Consider the following 19696-nt stretch of genomic DNA (forward strand, 5'->3'; position numbering starts at 1 on the left):
AGTTGAGACTGGTTGTCAGAGGGTTGTCAGAGGGCTGAGACGGGTTGTCAGAGAGTTGAGACTGGATGTCAGAGGGTTGTCAGAGGGTTGAGACTGGTTGTCAGAGGGTTATCAGAGGGGTTGTCAGGGGGCTGAGACGGGTTGTCAGAGGGTTGAGACGGGTTGTCAGAGGGTTGAGACGGGTTGTCAGAGGGTTGTCAGACGGGTTATCAGAGGGGTAGTCAGAGGGGTTGTCAGAGGGGTAGTCAGAGGGGTTGTCAGAGGGGTAGTCAGAGAGGTTGTCAGAGGGGTTATCAGAGGGGTAGTCAGAGGGGTTGTCAGAGGGGTAGTCAGAGGGGTTGTCAGAGGGGTTGTCAGAGGGGTTGTCAGAGGGGTTGTCAGAGGGGTAGTCAGAGGGGTAGTCAGAGGGGTAGTCAGAGGGGTAGTCAGAGGGGTTGTCAGAGGGGTTGTCAGAGGGTTGAGACGGGTTATCAGAGGGGTTATCAGAGGGGTAGTCAGAGGGTTGAGACGGGTTATCAGAGGGCTGAGACGGGTTGTCAGAGGGTTGTCAGAGGGCTGAGACGAGTTATCAGATTATAGTAGTATAATACATTGTGTTGTGTAGAAGATGTGTAACCTAGCCACACAGCTATGGTACGACATCTATACTGTGTAACCTAGCCACACAGCTATGGTACGACATCTATACTGTGTAACCTAGCCACACAGCTATGGTACGACATCTATACTTTTTAACCTAGCCACACAGCTATGGTACGACATCTATACTGTGTAACCTCACAGCTATGGTACGACATCTATACTGTTTAACCTAGCCACACAGCTATGGTTTGACATCTATACTGTGTAACCTAGCCTCACAGCTATGGTACGACATCTATACTGTGTAACCTCACAGCTATGGTACGACATCTATACTGTGTAACCTCACAGCTATGGTACGACATCTATACTGTGTAACCTCACAGCTATGGTACGACATCTATACTGTGTAACCTAGCCTCACAGCTATGGTACGACATCTATACTGTGTAACCTCACAGCTATGGTACGACATCTATACTGTGTAACCTAGCCTCACAGCTATGGTACGACATCTATACTGTGTAACCTCACAGCTATGGTACGACATCTATACTGTGTAACCTCACAGCTATGGTACGACATCTATACTGTGTAACCTAGCCTCACAGCTATGGTACGACATCTATACTGTGTAACCTCACTGCTATGGTACGACATCTATACTGTGTAACCTCACAGCTATGGTACGACATCTATACTGTGTAACCTAGCCTCACAGCTATGGTACGACATCTATACTGTGTAACCTAGCCTCACAGCTATGGTACGACATCTATACTGTGTAACCTCACAGCTATGGTACGACATCTATACTGTGTAACCTCACAGCTATGGTACGACATCTATACTGTGTAACCTAGCCTCACAGCTATGGTACGACATCTATACTGTGTAACCTCACAGCTATGGTACGACATCTATACTGTGTAACCTAGCCTCACAGCTATGGTACGACATCTATACTGTGTAACCTCACAGCTATGGTACGACATCTATACTGTGTAACCTCACAGCTATGGTACGACATCTATACTGTGTAACCTAGCCTCACAGCTATGGTACGACATCTATACTGTGTAACCTCACTGCTATGGTACGACATCTATACTGTGTAACCTCACAGCTATGGTACGACATCTATACTGTGTAACCTAGCCTCACAGCTATGGTACGACATCTATACTGTGTAACCTAGCCTCACAGCTATGGTACGACATCTATACTGTGTAACCTCACAGCTATGGTACGACATCTATACTGTGTAACCTAGCCTCACAGCTATGGTACGACATCTATACTGTGTAACCTCACTGCTATGGTACGACATCTATACTGTGTAACCTCACAGCTATGGTACGACATCTATACTGTGTAACCTAGCCTCACAGCTATGGTACGACATCTATACTGTGTAACCTAGCCTCACAGCTATGGTGCGACATCTATACTGTGTAACCTCACAGCTATGGTACGACATCTATACTGTGTAGCCTAGCCTCACTGCTATGGTACGACATCTATACTGTGTAACCTCACAGCTATGGTACGACATCTATACTGTGTAGCCTAGCCTCACTGCTATGGTACGACATCTATACTGTGTAACCTCACAGCTATGGTACGACATCTATACTGTGTAGCCTAGCCTCACTGCTATGGTACGACATCTATACTGTGTAACCTCACAGCTATGGTACGACATCTATACTGTGTAACCTCACAGCTATGGTACGACATCTATACTGTGTAGCCTAGCCTCACTGCTATGGTACGACATCTATACTGTGTAACCTCACAGCTATGGTACGACATCTATACTGTGTAACCTCACTGCTATGGTACGACATCTATACTGTGTAACCCAGCCTCACAGCTATGGTACGACATCTATACTGTGTAACCTAGCCACACAGCTATGGTACGACATCTATACTGTGTAACCTCACTGCTATGGTACGACATCTATACTGTGTAACCTCACAGCTATGGTACGACATCTATACTGTGTAACCTAGCCTCACAGCTATGGTACGACATCTATACTGTGTAACCTAGCCTCACAGCTATGGTACGACATCTATACTGTGTAACCTCACAGCTATGGTATGACATCTATACTGTGTAACCTAGCCTCACAGCTATGGTACGACATCTATACTGTGTAACCTCACTGCTATGGTACGACATCTATACTGTGTAACCTCACTGCTATGGTACGACATCTATACTGTGTAACCTCACTGCTATGGTACGACATCTATACTGTGTAACCTCACAGCTATGGTACGACATCTATGCTGTGTAACCTTACTGCTATGGTACGACATCTATGCTGTGTAACCTCACAGCTATGGTACGACATCTATACTGTGTAACCCAGCCTCACAGCTATGGTACGACATCTATACTGTGTAACCCAGCCTCACAGCTATGGTACGACATCTATACTGTGTAACCTAGCCTCACTGCTATGGTACGACATCTATACTGTGTAACCTCACAGCTATGGTACGCTATCTATACTGTGTAACCCATCCTCACAGCTATGGTTCGACATCTATACTGTGTAGCCTCACAGCTATGGTACGACATCTATACTGTGTAACCCAGCCTCACAGCTATTGTACGACATCTATACTGTGTAACCAAGCCTCACTGCTATGGTACGACATCAATGGCCAGTAGTTTACTGGACAGAAAGTCCCAGGTTCTGGAAAGAAGAACAGAACCATAGGGATCCTTATAAATTACTACTTGTTCCTAATTCTACGACTTGGACATCCCAACTATACTAAGCCTTGGAATCAGCACATTTGGGAGCATATACCGCTATGCAATGTGATTTGTTTTTGCTGTCTCGGGTGTCCAGTTGCAGAGTCTCTGGTGCAGCCTGCTGTTGTCAGAGTCGTCACGGCCCCACTAGGTGTCTCTCCACACTGTTTAAAAACTAAGCTTCTGGAGCTTTTACGTTTCCCTTTCTCTGATTGGTCCAACACAAGCCTGTCTCCAGAAATCAACATAATCCTCGTTGATACAACAACCCCCCCTGGCTCCTCTCCCCCAGCCCTCTCCGCCCCCACCCACGGTCATCTCCGCCCCCCCGGCCCCTCACCCCCAGCCCTCTCCGCCCCCTTCCCACGGTCCTCTCTGCCCCCACCCTCGGCACCCCTGCCCCACGCCTACCCACTATCCCCCTCTCTATCAATTCAATTTAAATTCAATTCAAGGGTCTTTATTGGCATGGGAAACATATGTTAACGTTGCCAAAGCAAGTGAAGTAGATAATATACAAAAGTGAAATAAACAATAAAAATCTCTCTCTCTCTCTCCCCACCTCTCTCTCTCTCCCCACCTCTCTCTCTCTCCCCACCTCTCTCTCTCTCTCTCTCTCTCTCTCTCTGTCTCTCTCTCCCCTCTCTCTCTCTCTCTCTCTCTCCCCAACTCTCTCTCTCTCTCTCTCCACTACAATAACCTCTGTAAACCCGTAGAGGCAGGGAGGGGAGGAGGAAGAGAGTTTAATCCAAGCAGATTATGCTGTAAACTGTCCGAGGGGAAGGAGTGGAAGTGGGGAAGAGATATGCTGTCTGGCTGCTACAGTAACTTCCAGTGTCAGGGCTGGCTGTCACATCCGGCAGTGTTCTGTCTCCTACTAAACCTCTCTCTCCCGGGGCCTTGAGCCACGGCCCTAAAACTACGCCCTTCATCCCTCAGCCCCTCAGCACGGACTACCCAGGGCCCCATTTAGAGCCTACTGAGAAGGGATTACAACATTAGTCTGTTAGGGACAACGTTTCCTGTCGTTACAGCTGAGACATTTGGAAGTTTATTCTTTGGAGGAGGAAGTATGGTCTCTTGTTCGCTGGAGTAGGATCTTTGGTGGCAGAACTTTTCTTGGATTTGATTTTTGAATATGTTTTTTTAATTGAAGAAAGAAGTTGAACACCTCTGGTTTGTCCTCTTCTTTCTCCGTGGACGTGTTTATTGGAGGTCGAGAAGTGAGGGAGGAGCAGCATGGAGGAGTGAAGCAGACGGAGGTGTGGACTGATGAAGAAGAAGGTGGAGAGAAAGAGCCCGGTCTAGTGATGTGGTTTACAATGTTGGTTTTGGGATAGTAACTCTCAGCACCGCAAACGAGATCAACTGGGTTGTGTGCCTGTTAACCCTAGTGTACACTTGGTAGTGTGGATGTTAACCCTAGTGTACACGTGGTAGTGTGCCTGTTAGCCCTAGTGTACACTTGGTAGTGTGCGTGTTATCCCTAGTGTACACTTGGTAGTGTGGGTGTTATCCCTAGTGTACACTTGGTAGTGTGCATGTTATCTCTAGTGTACACTTGGTAGTTTGGATGTTATCTCTAGTGTACACTTGGTAGTGTGCATGTTATCTCTAGTGTACACTTGGTAGTGTGCATGTTAACCCTCTTCTAAAGAGCCAGTCATGTTGCTTGTACAGGGTGGTGTTTGACTTTGGCAGAACCTTCCAGAACCCTGGATCACTGGGACGGTATGGAGCTGTTGAATCTAACGTGATCATACTGTTACAACTGGGATCCTCCTTTAACGCTGTCCGTGGACAACACTGCCAGGTCCTCCTTCCCTCTGACTTCCTGAGTCTCTAGGGAATATACAGAGTCCTGCTGCGTTGTTGTTTGTTTGAACACAGTACATCTGATAAAAACCCAGTGGGTCGACCCTTGCAGATGCTGTCAGAGGGGTCGTCAGCAGCCGTTGTGATGCGTTGCCGGAACGCCGGCGGTCGGAACGTTGGCGTTGGTGCCGGGATGACACGGATCACCACCCTGTGGATTATCTGGGCCAGCTGGCTCTGCTTGACGGCGAACGGACAGATGAAGATACCGCCGGAAACGTGAGTACCCAAACCATGACCTCACAGCCCTCGACTGTAAGTAGAGTAGTACTGTGTACCTGTAACGTGAGTACCCAAACCATGACCTCACAGCCCTCGACTGTAAGTAGAGTAGTACTGTGTACCTGTAACGTGAGTACCCACATCATGACCTCACAGCCCTCGACTGTCAGTAGAGCAGTACTGTGTACCTGTAACGTGAGTACCCACATCATGACCTCACAGCCCTCGACTGTCAGTAGAGTAGTACTGTGTACCTGTAACGTGAGTACCCAAACCATGACCTCACAGCCCTCGACTGTCAGTAGAGTAGTACTGTGTACCTGTAACGTGAGTACCCAAACCATGACCTCACAGCCCTCGACTGTCAGTAGAGTAGTACTGTGTACCTGTAATGTGAGTACCCACATCATGACCTCACAGCCCTCGACTGTCAGTAGAGTAGTACTGTGTACCTGTAACGTGAGTACCCAAACCATGACCTCACAGCCCTTGACTGTCAGTAGAGCAGTACTGTGTACCTGTAACGTGAGTACCCAAACCATGACCTCACAGCCCTCGACTGTCAGTAGAGCAGTACTGTGTACCTGTAACGTGAGTACCCAAACCATGACCTCACAGCCCTTGACTGTCAGTAGAGCAGTACTGTGTACCTGTAACGTGAGTACCCAAACCATGACCTCACAGCCCTCGACTGTCAGTAGAGTAGCACTGTGTACCTGTAACGTGAGTACCCAAACCATGACCTCACAGCCCTCGACTGTCAGTAGAGTAGTACTAGTCACTACTCTCCCCTCCCCTAGTCACTACTCTCCCCTCCCCTCCCCTAGTCACTACTCTCCTCTCTCCTCCCCTAGTCACTACTCTCCCCTCCCCTCCCCTAGTCACTACTCTCCTCTCCCCTCCCCTAGTCACTTCTCTCCCCTCCCCTCCTCTAGTCACTACTCTCCCCTCCCTAGTCACTTCTCTCCCTCCCCTCCTCTAGTCACTACTCTCCCTCCCCCTAGTCACTACTCTCCCCTCCCCTAGTCACTACTCTCCCCCCCTAGTCACTTCTCTCCCCTCCCCTCCCCTAGTCACTACTCTCTCCTCCCCTAGTCACTACTCTCCCTCCCCTCCCCTAGTCACTACTCTCCCCTCCCCTCCCTAGTCACTACTCTCCCCTCCCCTAGTCACTACTCTCCCCTCCCCCTCCCCTAGTCACTACTCTCCCCTCCCCTAGTCACTACTCTCCCCTCCCCTCCCATAGTCACGAGTTGACAAGGTAAAAATCTGTTGTTCTGCCCCTGAACAAGGCAGTTAACTCACTGTACCCCGGTAGACCGTCAGTGCAATTAAGAAATTGTTCTTACTGACTTGCCTAGTTAAATAAAGGTAAAATAAAATACATTTTAAAAATGATGCCCAGAGAATGAGGGGGTGTTTGTGACACCCTGAGTCTCCATAACAACAATACAACAAACAACATCCAACCCTGTCATCAACATTTCATAAAAAGACTCTCTTTGGCACCATATTATGGTCTCTTCAACCTGTCATCAATATCATCATCGCTAAAAATACCACGGTTGTAGGTTTACATACTGACTCATTTCACTCACCCTTCACTCATTTAATTTACAATGTGTAGCTACTAGCTAAGCTAACTGTTTGTCCAGGACTTGAGACAGGGCTCAGTGTCTGCACTAAGTGCTTGAGCAGCTGCTGTGAATGTCCATTTATCTGTCCTCCACTGTACAGCCGGTCAGGAAGGATTGGGTTCTCAGAGGCCTGTATGGATTTAAAGCAAAGGCTGAATGACAGTGCATATACGCTTAGCTTCCCAGAGTAAGCATTTCGCATATTAGCTCTATAGCGTTAGCATCATAGACTTTTAGCATAGTAGCTTTTCATTGTTAGCATGTACCATATTAACTCTCCAGCATTAGCATCGCATATTAGCTCTATAGCGTTAGCATCATAGACTTTTAGCATAGTAGCTTTTCATTGTTAGCATGTACCATATTAATTCTCCAGCATTAGCATCGCATATTAGCTCTGTAGCGTGCAGCACAGTAGCGCTCCGGTGTTAGCATGTAGCATAATTGCCCTCCGGTGGGGCTTCCTGGATGCTCTTACCAAAGATATAGATAGTGACACTGTAGCCCACTATATTGTAGGTTATTATAATAACTTCTTGTATGCTAGCTGCTTCCTCTGCTCCTCTGGCTGTGTTGAGCCATCTTTTCCCCAGCTCACCTCTCTAACTCCCATCTGTTCCCCAGCTCACCTCTCCAACCCCCATCTGTTCCCCAGCTCACCTCTCTAACTCCATCTGTTCCCCAGCTCCCCTCTCTAACTCCATCTGTTCCCCAGCTCCCCTCTCTAACCCCCATCTGTTCCCCAGCTCACCTCTCTAACCCCCATCTGTCCCCCAGCTCACCTCTCTAACTCCATCTGTTCCCCAGCTCACCTCTCTCTCCCATCTGTTCCCCAGCTCACCTCTCTAACCCCCATCTGTTCCCCAGCTCACCTCTCTTACTCCATCTGTTCCCCAGCTCACCTCTCTAACTCCATCTGTCCCCCAGCTCACCTCTCTAACTCCATCTGTCCCCCAGCTCACCTCTCTAACCCCCATCTGTTCCCCAGCTCACCTCTCTAACCCCCATCTGTTCCCCAGCTCACCTCTCTAACTCCATCTGTTCCCCAGCTCACCTCTCTAACCCCATCTGTTCCCCAGCTCACCTCTCTAACCCCCATCTGTTCCCCAGCTCACCTCTCTAACTCCACCTGTCCCCCAGCTCACCTCTCTAACCCCCATCTGTTCCCCAGCTCACCTCTCTAACTCCACCTGTCCCCCAGCTCACCTCTCTAACTCCTATCTGTTCCCAGCTCACCTCTCTAACTCCATCTGTTCCCCCAGCTCACCTCTCTAACTCCATCTGTCCCCCTGCTCACCTCTCTAACCCCATCTGTCCCCCTGCTCACCTCTCTAATCCCATCTATTCCCCAGCTCACCTCTCTAACACCCAATTGTTCCCCAGCTCACCTCTCGAACTCCCATCTGTTCCCCAGCTCACCTCTCGAACTCCCATCTGTTCCCCAGCTCACCTCTCGAACTCCCATCTGTTCCCCAGCTCACCTCTCGAACTCCCATCTGTTCCCCAGCTCACCTCTCTAACCCCCATCTGTTCCCCAGCTCACCTCTCTAACCCCCATCTGTCCCCCAGCTCACCTCTCTAACTCCATCTGTTCCCCAGCTCACCTCTCTAACTCCATCTGTTCCCCAGCTCACCTCTCTAACCCCATCTGTCCCCCAGCTCACCTCTCTAACCCCATCTGTTCCCCAGCTCACCTCTCTAACTCCCAAATGTTCCCCAGCTCACCTCCCTAACCCCCATCTGTTCCCCAGCTCACCTCTCTAACCCCCATCTGTTCCCCAGCTCACCTCTCTAACCCCCATCTGTTCCCCAGCTCACCTCTCTAACCCCCATCTGTTCCCCAGCTCACCTCTCTAACCCCCATCTGTTCCCCAGCTCACCTCTCTAACCCCCATCTGTTCCCCAGCTCACCTCTCTAACCCCCATCTGTTCCCCCAGCTCACCTCTCTAACTCCCATCTGTTCCCCATCTCACCTCTCTAACTCCATCTGTTCCCCAGCTCACCTCTCTAACTCCATCTGTTCCCCAGCTCACCTCTCTAACTCCATCTGTTCCCCAGCTCACCTCTCTAACTCCCATCTGTTCCCCAGCTCACCTCTCTAACCCCCATCTGTTCCCCAGCTCACCTCTCTAACCCCCATCTGTTCCCCAGCTCACCTCTCTAACCCCCATCTGTTCCCCAGCTCACCTCTCTAACTCCATCTGTTCCCCATCTCACCTCTCTAACTCCATCTGTTCCCCAGCTCACCTCTCTAACTCCATCTGTTCCCCATCTCACCTCTCTAACCTCCATCTGTTCCCCAGCTCACCTCACTAACCTCCATCTGTTCCCCAGCTCACCTCTCTAACCCCCATCTGTACCCCAGCTCACCTCTCTAACTCCATCTGTTTCCCAGCTCACCTCTCTAATTCCCATCTGTTCCCCCTTGCTGGTGGTTTAGTCACACACACACACACACACACACACACACACACACACACACACACACACACACACACACACACACACACATACACATACACATACACATACACATATATATATATATATAAAATACCTTGTGGCCCCACAACTCTAATGAAAATGAATTCATTTCCAAGAACCATGTGTTGTAAGTATACCAGAACAAAACAATTGTTGCTCCAGTCCAGTTAAGTAGCTAATATAACACATGTGGTATTGTGAGCTCATTAGGAAATGTCTATGACCCAATGCCATGAATCAGAGAGAAGCTCAATTCATCAATCAAATGTCTTCTGTTAAGTCCTTTTGTTTCATCAGCAGTGTCTTTCCAGATCCCCAGGCGAAAACCCCAAAGAGCAAGCCAAGCAGAGGCTAGGAAACACTCCCTAAAATGCAGGAACCTAGGAAGGAACCTAGAGAGGAGACTAGTTGTGTTTTGAATAAATGAATTCTGAAGAACCAGGCAGTTGCTGTTGCCATGGACAACTAGAATAAATTGACAGTAAACTGAGTTCTTCTATTGGGCCAATTGTACTTGAATTGTATTTGGGTTTTTCCAAAGCTTACACTCATTTCCTGTATTTCCTTTCTGTTTTTCAGGGTTCAGCAATGGGCCGTCTCTTACGGAAAACAAATCATTGCTCTTTCAACAAAATACTCCGGTGCTCTGCTGCTCCAAAAGGTAACCCACATAAACCTCCTCTGATTTTTTTTAATTTAAATTTTTTTTATTTCACCTTTATTTAGCAGGTAGGCTAGTTGAGAACAAGTTGTCATTTACAACTGCGACCTGGCCAAGATAAAGCATAGCAGTGTGAACAGACAACACAGAGTTACACATGGAGTAAACAATTAACAAGTCAATAACACAGTAGAAAAAAAAGGGGAGTCTATATACAATGTGTGCAAAAGGCATGAGGAGGTAGGCGAATAATTACAATATTGCAGATTAACACTGGATTGATAAATGATCATGTACAGGTAGAGATATTGGTGTGCAAAAGAGCAGAAAAGTAAATAAATAAAAACTGTGGGGATGAGGTAGGTGAAAATGGGTGGGCTATTTACCAATAGATTATGTACAGCTGCAGCGATCGGTTAGCTGCTCAGATAGCTGATGTTTGAAGTTGGTGAGGGAGATAAAGGTCTCCAACTTCAGCGATTTTTGCAATTCGTTCCAGTCACAAGCAGCAGAGTACTGGAACGAAAGGCGGCAAATGAGGTGTTGGCTTTAGGGATGATCAGTGAGATACACCTGCTGGAGCGCGTGCTACGGATGGGTGTTGCCATCGTGACCAGTGAACTGAGATAAGGCGGAGCTTTACCTAGCATGGACTTGTAGACGACCTGGAGCCAGTGGGTCTTGCGACGAATATGTAGCGAGGGCCAGCCGACTAGAGCATACAAGTCGCAGTGGTGGGTAGTATAAGGTGCTTTAGTGACAAAACGGATGGCACTAGAGATGGGTGAGTGGGTGAGTGAGTGGGTGAGTGAGTGGGTGAGTGAGTGGGCGAGTGAGTGGGCGAGTGGGTGGGTGGGTGGGTGGAGGGGCTTCCCTGCAGGGTGAGCTCAGCCCAATCAAAGAGAGAAGGGCAGCAAGATAACAATTTGTATGATCACTGCTGTTTGTGGATGTTGAATGGCGACTGTGTTTGTGGATGTTGAATGGAGACTGTGTTTGTGGATGTTGAATTGAGACTGTGGATGTTGAATGGAGACTGTGGATGTTGATGGAGACTGTTTGTGGATGTTGAATGGAGACTGTGGATGTTGAATGGAGACTGTGTTTGTGGATGTTGATGGAGACTGTTTGTGGATGTTGAATGGAGACTGTGTTTGTGGATGTTGAATGGAGACTGTGGATGTTGAATGGAGACTGTGTTTGTAGATGTTGAATGGAGACTGTGTTTGTGATGTTGAATGGAGACTGTGTTTGTGGATGTTGAATGGAGACTGTGTTTGTGATGTTGAATGGAGACTGTGTTTGTGGATGTTGAATGGAGACTGTGTTTGTGGATGTTGAATGGAGACTGTGTTTATAGATGTTGAATGGAGACTGTGTTTGTGATGTTGAATGGAGACTGTGGATGTTGAATGGAGACTGTGTTTGTGATGTTGAATGGAGACTGTGTTTGTGATGTTGAATGGAGACTGTGTTTGTGGATGTTGAATGGAGACTCTGGATGTTGAATGGAGACTGTGTTTGTAGATGTTGAATGGAGACTGTGTTTGTGATGTTGAATGGAGACTGTGTTTGTGATGTTGAATGGAGACTGTGTTTGTGATGTTGAATGGAGACTGTGTTTGTGGATGTTGAATGGAGACTGTGTTTGTGGATGTTGAATGGAGACTGTGTTTGTGGATGTTGAATGGAGACTGTGTTTATAGATGTTGAATGGAGACTGTAGATGTTGAATGGAGACTGTGTTTGTGGATGTTGAATGGAGACTGTGTTTGTGGATTTTGAATGGAGACTGTGTTTGTGGATGTTAAATGGAGACTGTAGATGTTGAATGGAGACTGTGTTTGTGGATGTTGAATGGAGACTGTGTTTGTAGATGTTGAATGGAGACTGTGGATGTTGAATGGAGACTGTGTTTGTAGATGTTGAATGGAGACTGTGTTTGTAGATGTTGAATGGAGACTGTGTTTGTGGATGTTGAATTGAGACTGTGTTTGTGGATGTTGAATGGAGACTGTGTTTGTAGATGTTGAATGGAGACTGTGTTTGTGGATGTTGAATGGAGACTGTGTTTGTGATGTTGAATGGAGACTGTGGATGTTGAATTGAGACTGTGTTTGTGGATGTTGAATGGAGACTGTGTTTGTGATGTTGAATGGAGACTGTGGATGTTGAATGGAGACTGTGTTTGTGATGTTGAATGGAGACTGTGTTTGTGATGTTGAATGGAGACTGTGTTTGTGGATGTTGAATGGAGACTGTGGATGTTGAATGGAGACTGTGTTTGTAGATGTTGAATGGAGACTGTGTTTGTGATGTTGAATGGAGACTGTGTTTGTGGATGTTGAATGGAGACTGTGTTTGTGATGTTGAATGGAGACTGTGTTTGTGGATGTTGAATGGAGACTGTGTTTGTGGATGTTGAATGGAGACTGTGTTTATAGATGTTGAATGGAGACTGTGTTTGTGATGTTGAATGGAGACTGTGGATGTTGAATGGAGACTGTGTTTGTGATGTTGAATGGAGACTGTGTTTGTGATGTTGAATGGAGACTGTGTTTGTGGATGTTGAATGGAGACTGTGGATGTTGAATGGAGACTGTGTTTGTAGATGTTGAATGGAGACTGTGTTTGTGATGTTGAATGGAGACTGTGTTTGTGATGATGAATGGAGACTGTGTTTGTGGATGTTGAATGGAGACTGTGTATGTGGATGTTGAATGGAGACTGTGTTTGTGATGTTGAATGGAGACTGTGTTTGCCTCTGGAAGAAATACTGAAGGGGGTTTGGGAAGTCACGTTGATGAGATTATCAACTCAGAAGATATTAATTTGTGTGAAATAGACAGAAGAGACTACTGTACTTTCATGCTGTTGGATAAGAAGAAAGAGAGAGAGGAGGAAAGAGATGAAGAGGGAGGAGGAAGAGCGAAGAAGGATAGAGGATAGAGATCGATGGAGAGATGATTCCACAATGTGGATTTACAGGGTTAATCTGGATGACATCACAATGGTTTCAGGCTGTGAGGGGAGGGGTTAGGGAACCCTTCCTCCGTCTACCAATCGGAAGCAGCCTTACTGTACAGTGCAGACTACATAAATGAAAAGGCGGCCTGTTTATATCTCTTATTCAGGCGGTGTTGGCCATTAGTGCTGTGATATATGGGCTTAGAGTTGGTGCTTGTCTTTCCTATGTCAGATTTCCTTTACATAAGTTCTGCTCTGTTTCCTGTTCACGGTGTGAGTCGTGAGGAGAGGACAGCCCTTGTGTGTGTGTGTGTGTGTGTGTGTGTGTGTGTGTGTGTGTGTGTGTGTGTGTGTGTGTGTGTGTGTGTGTGTGTGTGTGTGTGTGTGTGTGTGTGTGTGTGTGTGTACTTACCATCCTAGGTGTGAGGGTGTGAGTCCCAGCACTTCTCAGTAATAAGCACATGCTCTCTGTTCCCTAGCGACCCTGAAGACTACCCAGCAGGACCTGCAACATCTGTCTGGTCTAATACATGCAGACATACACACGTGCAGTCCCCCTCCCTAGTCTCTGAGCTCATGTTGAAGACAATGATCTGACTGGATGGAATAAAATAACACGTGCTTAAACTTTTCAGATGTTACATTATGCTGGGGAATATAATGTGTCTTATTAGCATTAAGCTGGGGAATATAATGTGTCTTATTAGCAGTAAGCTGGGGAATATAATGTGTCTTATTAGCATTAAGCTGGGGAATATAATGTGTCTTATTAGCATTAAGCTGGGGAATATAATGTGTTTTATTAGCATTAAGCTGGGGAATATAATGTGTCTTATTAGCATTAAGCTGGGGAATATAATGTGTCTTATAAAGTCACTGTGGTTGTGTTGACAGTAGGCTGCTCCATCAGCGTTTATAAAGTCACTGTGGTTGTGTTGACAGTAGGCTGCTCCATCAGCGTTTATAAAGTCACTGTGGTTGTGTTGACAGTAGGCTGCTCCATCAGCGTTTATAAAGCCACTGTGGTTGTGTTGACAGTAGGCTGCTCTGTCAGCATCTTATAAATTCACTGTGGTTGTGTGTGTGTGTGTCTGCGTGTGTGTGTGTGTGTCTGCGTGTGTGTGTGTGTGCGGGTGTTTGTGCCTATCTGCAGTTTCTATGTCTATGTCTGTCATTTGGGGACAGAATACAGTCCGGACTGTGTCCCAAATGGCTATTTGGGACACCCTAAAGCCACTGTGGTTGTGTTGACAGTAGGCTGCTCCATCAGCATTTATAAAGCCATTGTGGTTGTGTTGACAGTAGGCTGCTCTGTCAGCATCTTATAAATTCACTGTGGTTGTGTGTGTGTGTGTCTGCGTGTGTGTGTGTCTGCGTGTGTGTGTTTCTGCGTGTGTGTGTGTGTGTGTGCGGGTGTTTGTGCCTATCTGCAGTTTCTATGTCTATGTCTGTCATTTGGGGACAGAATAAAGTCCGGACTGTGTCCCAAATGGCTATTTGGGACACCCTATTCCCTATGAAGTGCACTACTTTTGACCCGGGGCCCATAGAGTTCTGGTCAAAAGTAGTGCACTGCATAGGGAATAGGGTGCCGTGTGGGACCAACCTCCTGGATTAACCCTGGACGACCTGGCTGACAGCTTAGTTTGATAGGAACACAATTCCTCATCCGTAGAGTCAGAGAACTGCACAGACAATCATAACAGTATTTTAGTGACAGACGGGAAAGGCTCTAGTGCTTGAATAGACTTTAGGCTTCCTCTTTCCTGGCCCCTCCACCCCGCTCTACCTTTCCTGCCACAGTCTGTGTGTTTTTGTTTGTTTATTTGACAGGGTTCATGTACAAAACACATTGTACCAGATTTTAGCTGCATAGCACATTTTTTAATAATACACCAGATGGTGCAGCTTGTTTGAGCTTGATAATGAGTAGATTTCTCATACACCACATCGTTCATACACCACATCGTTCATACACCACATCGTTCATATACCACATCGTTCATACACCACATCGTTCATACAGTACATGTTATTCTCGTTGGCTTTGGAAAAGATCACTGTGAAAATCACAAGTTAAAACATTCACTTAATTAGTTGTTTTGCTACATCTTCATCATAAACATCATCTTCATCATAAACATCATCTTCATCATAAACATCATCTTCATCATCTTCATCATAAAGAGATCAATGCTAAACTCATTATTTATGGTAAAGACGGCTGCATCTTCACACATGACTTCACCTGATAGTTAGCTGATTGATTACTGATTGGGGTTGTGTTTATTGATTGGTTGGGTGGTTGGTTGCTTGGGAAGCAACATTTGCTTTTCATTTCCGTTGCGGGGGGGGGGGCCCTCTTTTCACCATAAAGAGGCTGCATTTATGTTTATGGTGTTTGTACAAGACAGGTTAAGATAACATGGGACGCCCTGGGACCTTTTATCATTGTCTGGTAGGTTTCTGTGCTTTTCCTTCCTGGTTACTTTGGAATGGAACTCTTCTACAATCAATATACGGTACAATTTCCGCTACTTCCTCCACACGCACCTGCTTCAGCCTTAGGGCCTGCCTTAGCTTTATACTATTCTTCCCATGGCACTAAGGAGTACACCACATTAGTCACTGGCTTTATCAATAAGTGCATCGAGGTCGTCATTCCCACAGTGACTGTACGTACATACCACAACCAGAAGCCATGGATTACAGGCAACATTCGCACTGAGCTAAAGGGTAGAGCTGCCGCTTTCAAGGAGCGGGACTCTAACCCGGAAGCTTCTAAGAAATCCCACGATGCCTTCCCGACGAACCATCAAACAGGCAAAACGTCAATACAGGACTAAGATTGAATCGTACTACACCGGCTCCGACACTCGTCCAGGGCTTGCAAACTATTACAGACTACAAAGGGAAGCAGAGCCGAGAGCTGCCCAGGGACATGAGCCACCAGACAAGCAAAATAACTTCTATGCTCGCTTTGAGGCAACGAACACTGAAACGTGCATGAGAGCTTCAGCTGTTCTGGACGACTGTATGATTACGATCTCTGCAGCCAATGCGAGTAAGACTTTTAAACGGGTCAACTTTCACAAGGCCCCTGGGCCAGACGGATTACCAGGACGTGTACTCCGAGCATTCACTGACCAACTGGTTGGTATCTTCACTGACATTTTCAACCTCTCCCTGTCTGAGTCTGAAATATCAACTTGTTTCAAGCAGACCACCATAGTCCCTATGCTCAAGAACACTAAGGTAACCTGCCTAAATGACTACTGACACGTAGCTCTCACCTCTGTAGCCATAAAATGCGTTGAAAGGCTGGTCATGGCTCACATCAACACCATTATCCCAGAAACCCTAGACCTACTCCAATTCGCATACCACACCAACAGATTGACAGATGATGCAATCTATATTGCACTCCACACTGCCCTTTCCCGCCTGGACAAAAGGAACACCTATGTGAGAATGCTGTTCATTGGCTACAGCTCAGCGTTCAACACCATAGTGCCCTCACAGCTCATCACTAATCTAAGGACCCTGGGACTAAATCAAATCAAATCAAATGTATTTATATAGCCCTTCTTACATCAGCTGCTATCTCAAAGTGCTGTACAGAAACCCAGCCTAAAACTCCAAACCGCAAGCAATGCACGTGTAGAAGCACAGTGGCTAGGAAAAACTCCCTATAAAGGCCAAAACCTAGGAAGAAACCTAGAAAGGAACCAGGCTATGAGGGGTGGCCAGTCCTCTTCTGGCTGTGCAGGGTGGAGATTATAACAGAACATGGCCAAGATGTTCAAATGTTCATAAATGACCAGCATGGTCAAATAATAATAATCACAGTAGTTGTCGAGGGTGCAGCAAGTCAGCACCTCAGGAGTAAATGTCAGTTGGCTTTTCATAGCCGATCATTAAGAGTATCTCTACCGCTCCTGCTGTCTCCAGAGAGTTGAAAACAGCAGGTCTGGGACAGGTAGCACGTCCGGTGAACAGGTCAGGGTTCCATAGCCGCAGGCAGAACAGTTGAAACTGGCAGTTCACTCTGGGCACACTATTCATCCAAAAGTGAAAATGCTGCCCCCTATCCCAAAAAGGTTACCATTGTCAAAGACTGACTGTGGTAAAAACAACAGGAGATGATTAACAGACTAGTGTAATCCACCAACAGCTGTTGAATAGTCACCAGCGGAGACAACAGAGTCAGATAGCGGTTTGTCAAGGTTCTATTTAGAGATACGCTCTATGTTCTCTAGCCAATCCAATAGATCCAACTCTTCTCTGATTGTTGTCATACAATACGTTACATGTGTCTCTTATGACAGCTCCCTTGTGGAAGTGGATTCAATTACAGACTTGAAAACACCTGATTCCTGAAATACAATCAAATCTGACAGTTCACAGGACCCTGATATCAGGGACCGTTTGTTACCTAAACATGTTTATTAAGGGTATTTAACCCTTTCTTCTCCAGAAATACAAAGACATTGAGCCCACGGTGAAGATGGAGGAGGTGGACGGAGAGGAGCTGGTGAAGACGTTTGCTGAGGAGATGGAGGGCATGCTGGGTAGGAAGATGAAGTCTGTCAAGAGACTGGCGGAGGCAGCGGAGGACGCTGATCTATACCATGAATTCAACGCTACTTTAGAGGTCAGTCACAGTTCCTCCTTACAAATACACTTTTTAAGGGCTGTTGTTCAAAAGTAACCGATCGTCACAGACTGAGTTGGTATACGGTGCATTCAGAGAGTATTCAGACCTCTTGACTTTATCCACATAATGTTATTATAAAATGGATGACCTTTTTTTCCTCCCTCATCAATTTACACACAATACCCCGTAATGACATCACAATACCCCGTAATGACATCATAATACACCGTAATGACATCACAATACACCGTAATGACATCACAATACACCGTAATGACATCACAATACCCCATAATGACAAGGGCAAAAACAGGTTTTTAGACATTTTTACAAATGTATTACAAATTTAAAAAACTCATTCAATTTACATAAGTATTCAGACTATTTACTCAGTATTTTGTTGAAGCACTTGAGTCTTCTTGGGTATGTCGCTACAAGCTTGGCACACCTGTATTTGGGGAGTTTCTCCCATTATTCTCTGCAGATCCTCTCAAGCTCTGTCAGGTTGGATGTGGAGCGTCGCTGCACAGATATTTTCAGGTTTCTCCAGAGATATTAGATTGGATTCAAGTCTGGGCTCTGGCTGGGTCACCCAAGGACATTCAGAGACTTGTCCCGAAGCTTCTCCTGCATTGCCTTGGCTGTGTGCTTAGGGTCGTTGTCCTGTAGGAAGGTCAACCATCGTCCCAGTCTGAGGTCCTGAGCGCTCTGGAGCAGGTTTTCATCAAGGATCTCTCTTTACTTTTCTTCGTCCATCTTTCCCTCGATCCTTACTAGTCTCCCAGGCCCTGCTGCTGACAAACATCCCCACAGCTTCACCGTAGGGATGGTGCCAGGTTTCCTCCAGACGTGACGCTTGGCATTCAGGCTAAAGAGTTCAATCTTGGTTTCATCAGACCAGAGAATCTTGTTTCTCATGGTCTAAGAGTCCTTAGGTGCCTTTTGGCCAACTACAAGCGGGCTGTCATGTGCCTTTTACTGAGGAGTGGCTTCCGTCTGGCCACTCTACCATAAAGGCCTGATTGGTGGAGTGCTGCAGAGATGGTTGTCCTTCTGGAAGGTTCTCCCATCTCCACAGAGGAACTCTGGAACTCTGTCAGAGTGATCATCGGGTTTTTGATCACCTCCCTGACCAAGACCCTTCTCCCCTGATTGCTCAGTTTGGCCGGGCGGCCAGCTCTAGGAAGAGTCTTGGGGGTTCCAAACTTCTTCCATTTAACAATGATGGAGATCACTGTGTTTTTGGGATCTTCAATGCTGCAGAAATGTTTTGGTACCCTACCCCCGATCTGTGCTTCGACACAATCCTGTCCCGGAGCTCTATGGACACTTCCTTAAACCTTATTGCTTGGTTTTTGCTCTGACATGCACTGTCAACTGTGGGACCTTATATAGACAGGTGTGTGCCTTTCCAAATCATGTCCAATCAATTGAATTTGCAACAGCTGGAGTCCAATCAAGTTGTAGAAACATCTCAAGGAAGATCAATGGGGACAGGATGCACCTGAGTTCAATTTCGAGTATCATAGCAATGGGTCTGAATACTTTTTGTTTATAATATTTAATACATTTGCAAAAATGTCTTAAAACCTGTTTTCACTTAGTCATTTTGGGATATCCTGTGGAGATTGATGAGGAATTTGTTTTATTTAAAACATTTTAGAATAAGGCTGTAACGTAAAAAGTCAAGGGTTCTGAATACTTTCTGAATGCAAAGTAACATAACAAATATAACTTTATTATTCTACATATAAAACACAAAACAAGATCAGTACTGCTGTACAAAATATTCAAGGTTTGAAATGTACAGCGGTTATTGACCGTTGTGATGTGCC

General features: G+C 46.4%; 1 pseudogene; it reads left to right on the top strand.

Moving 5' to 3' along the window:
• Positions 1-5145: 5145 nt before the first annotated feature.
• The window catches only part of LOC135529320 (voltage-dependent calcium channel subunit alpha-2/delta-4-like), a 102755-nt pseudogene continuing 88204 nt past the window's right edge, over positions 5146-19696 (top strand).

The sequence above is a fragment of the Oncorhynchus masou genome, unplaced genomic scaffold, assembly GCF_036934945.1.
Source record: "Oncorhynchus masou masou isolate Uvic2021 unplaced genomic scaffold, UVic_Omas_1.1 unplaced_scaffold_1129, whole genome shotgun sequence".
Taxonomy (NCBI): Eukaryota; Metazoa; Chordata; class Actinopteri; order Salmoniformes; family Salmonidae; genus Oncorhynchus; species Oncorhynchus masou.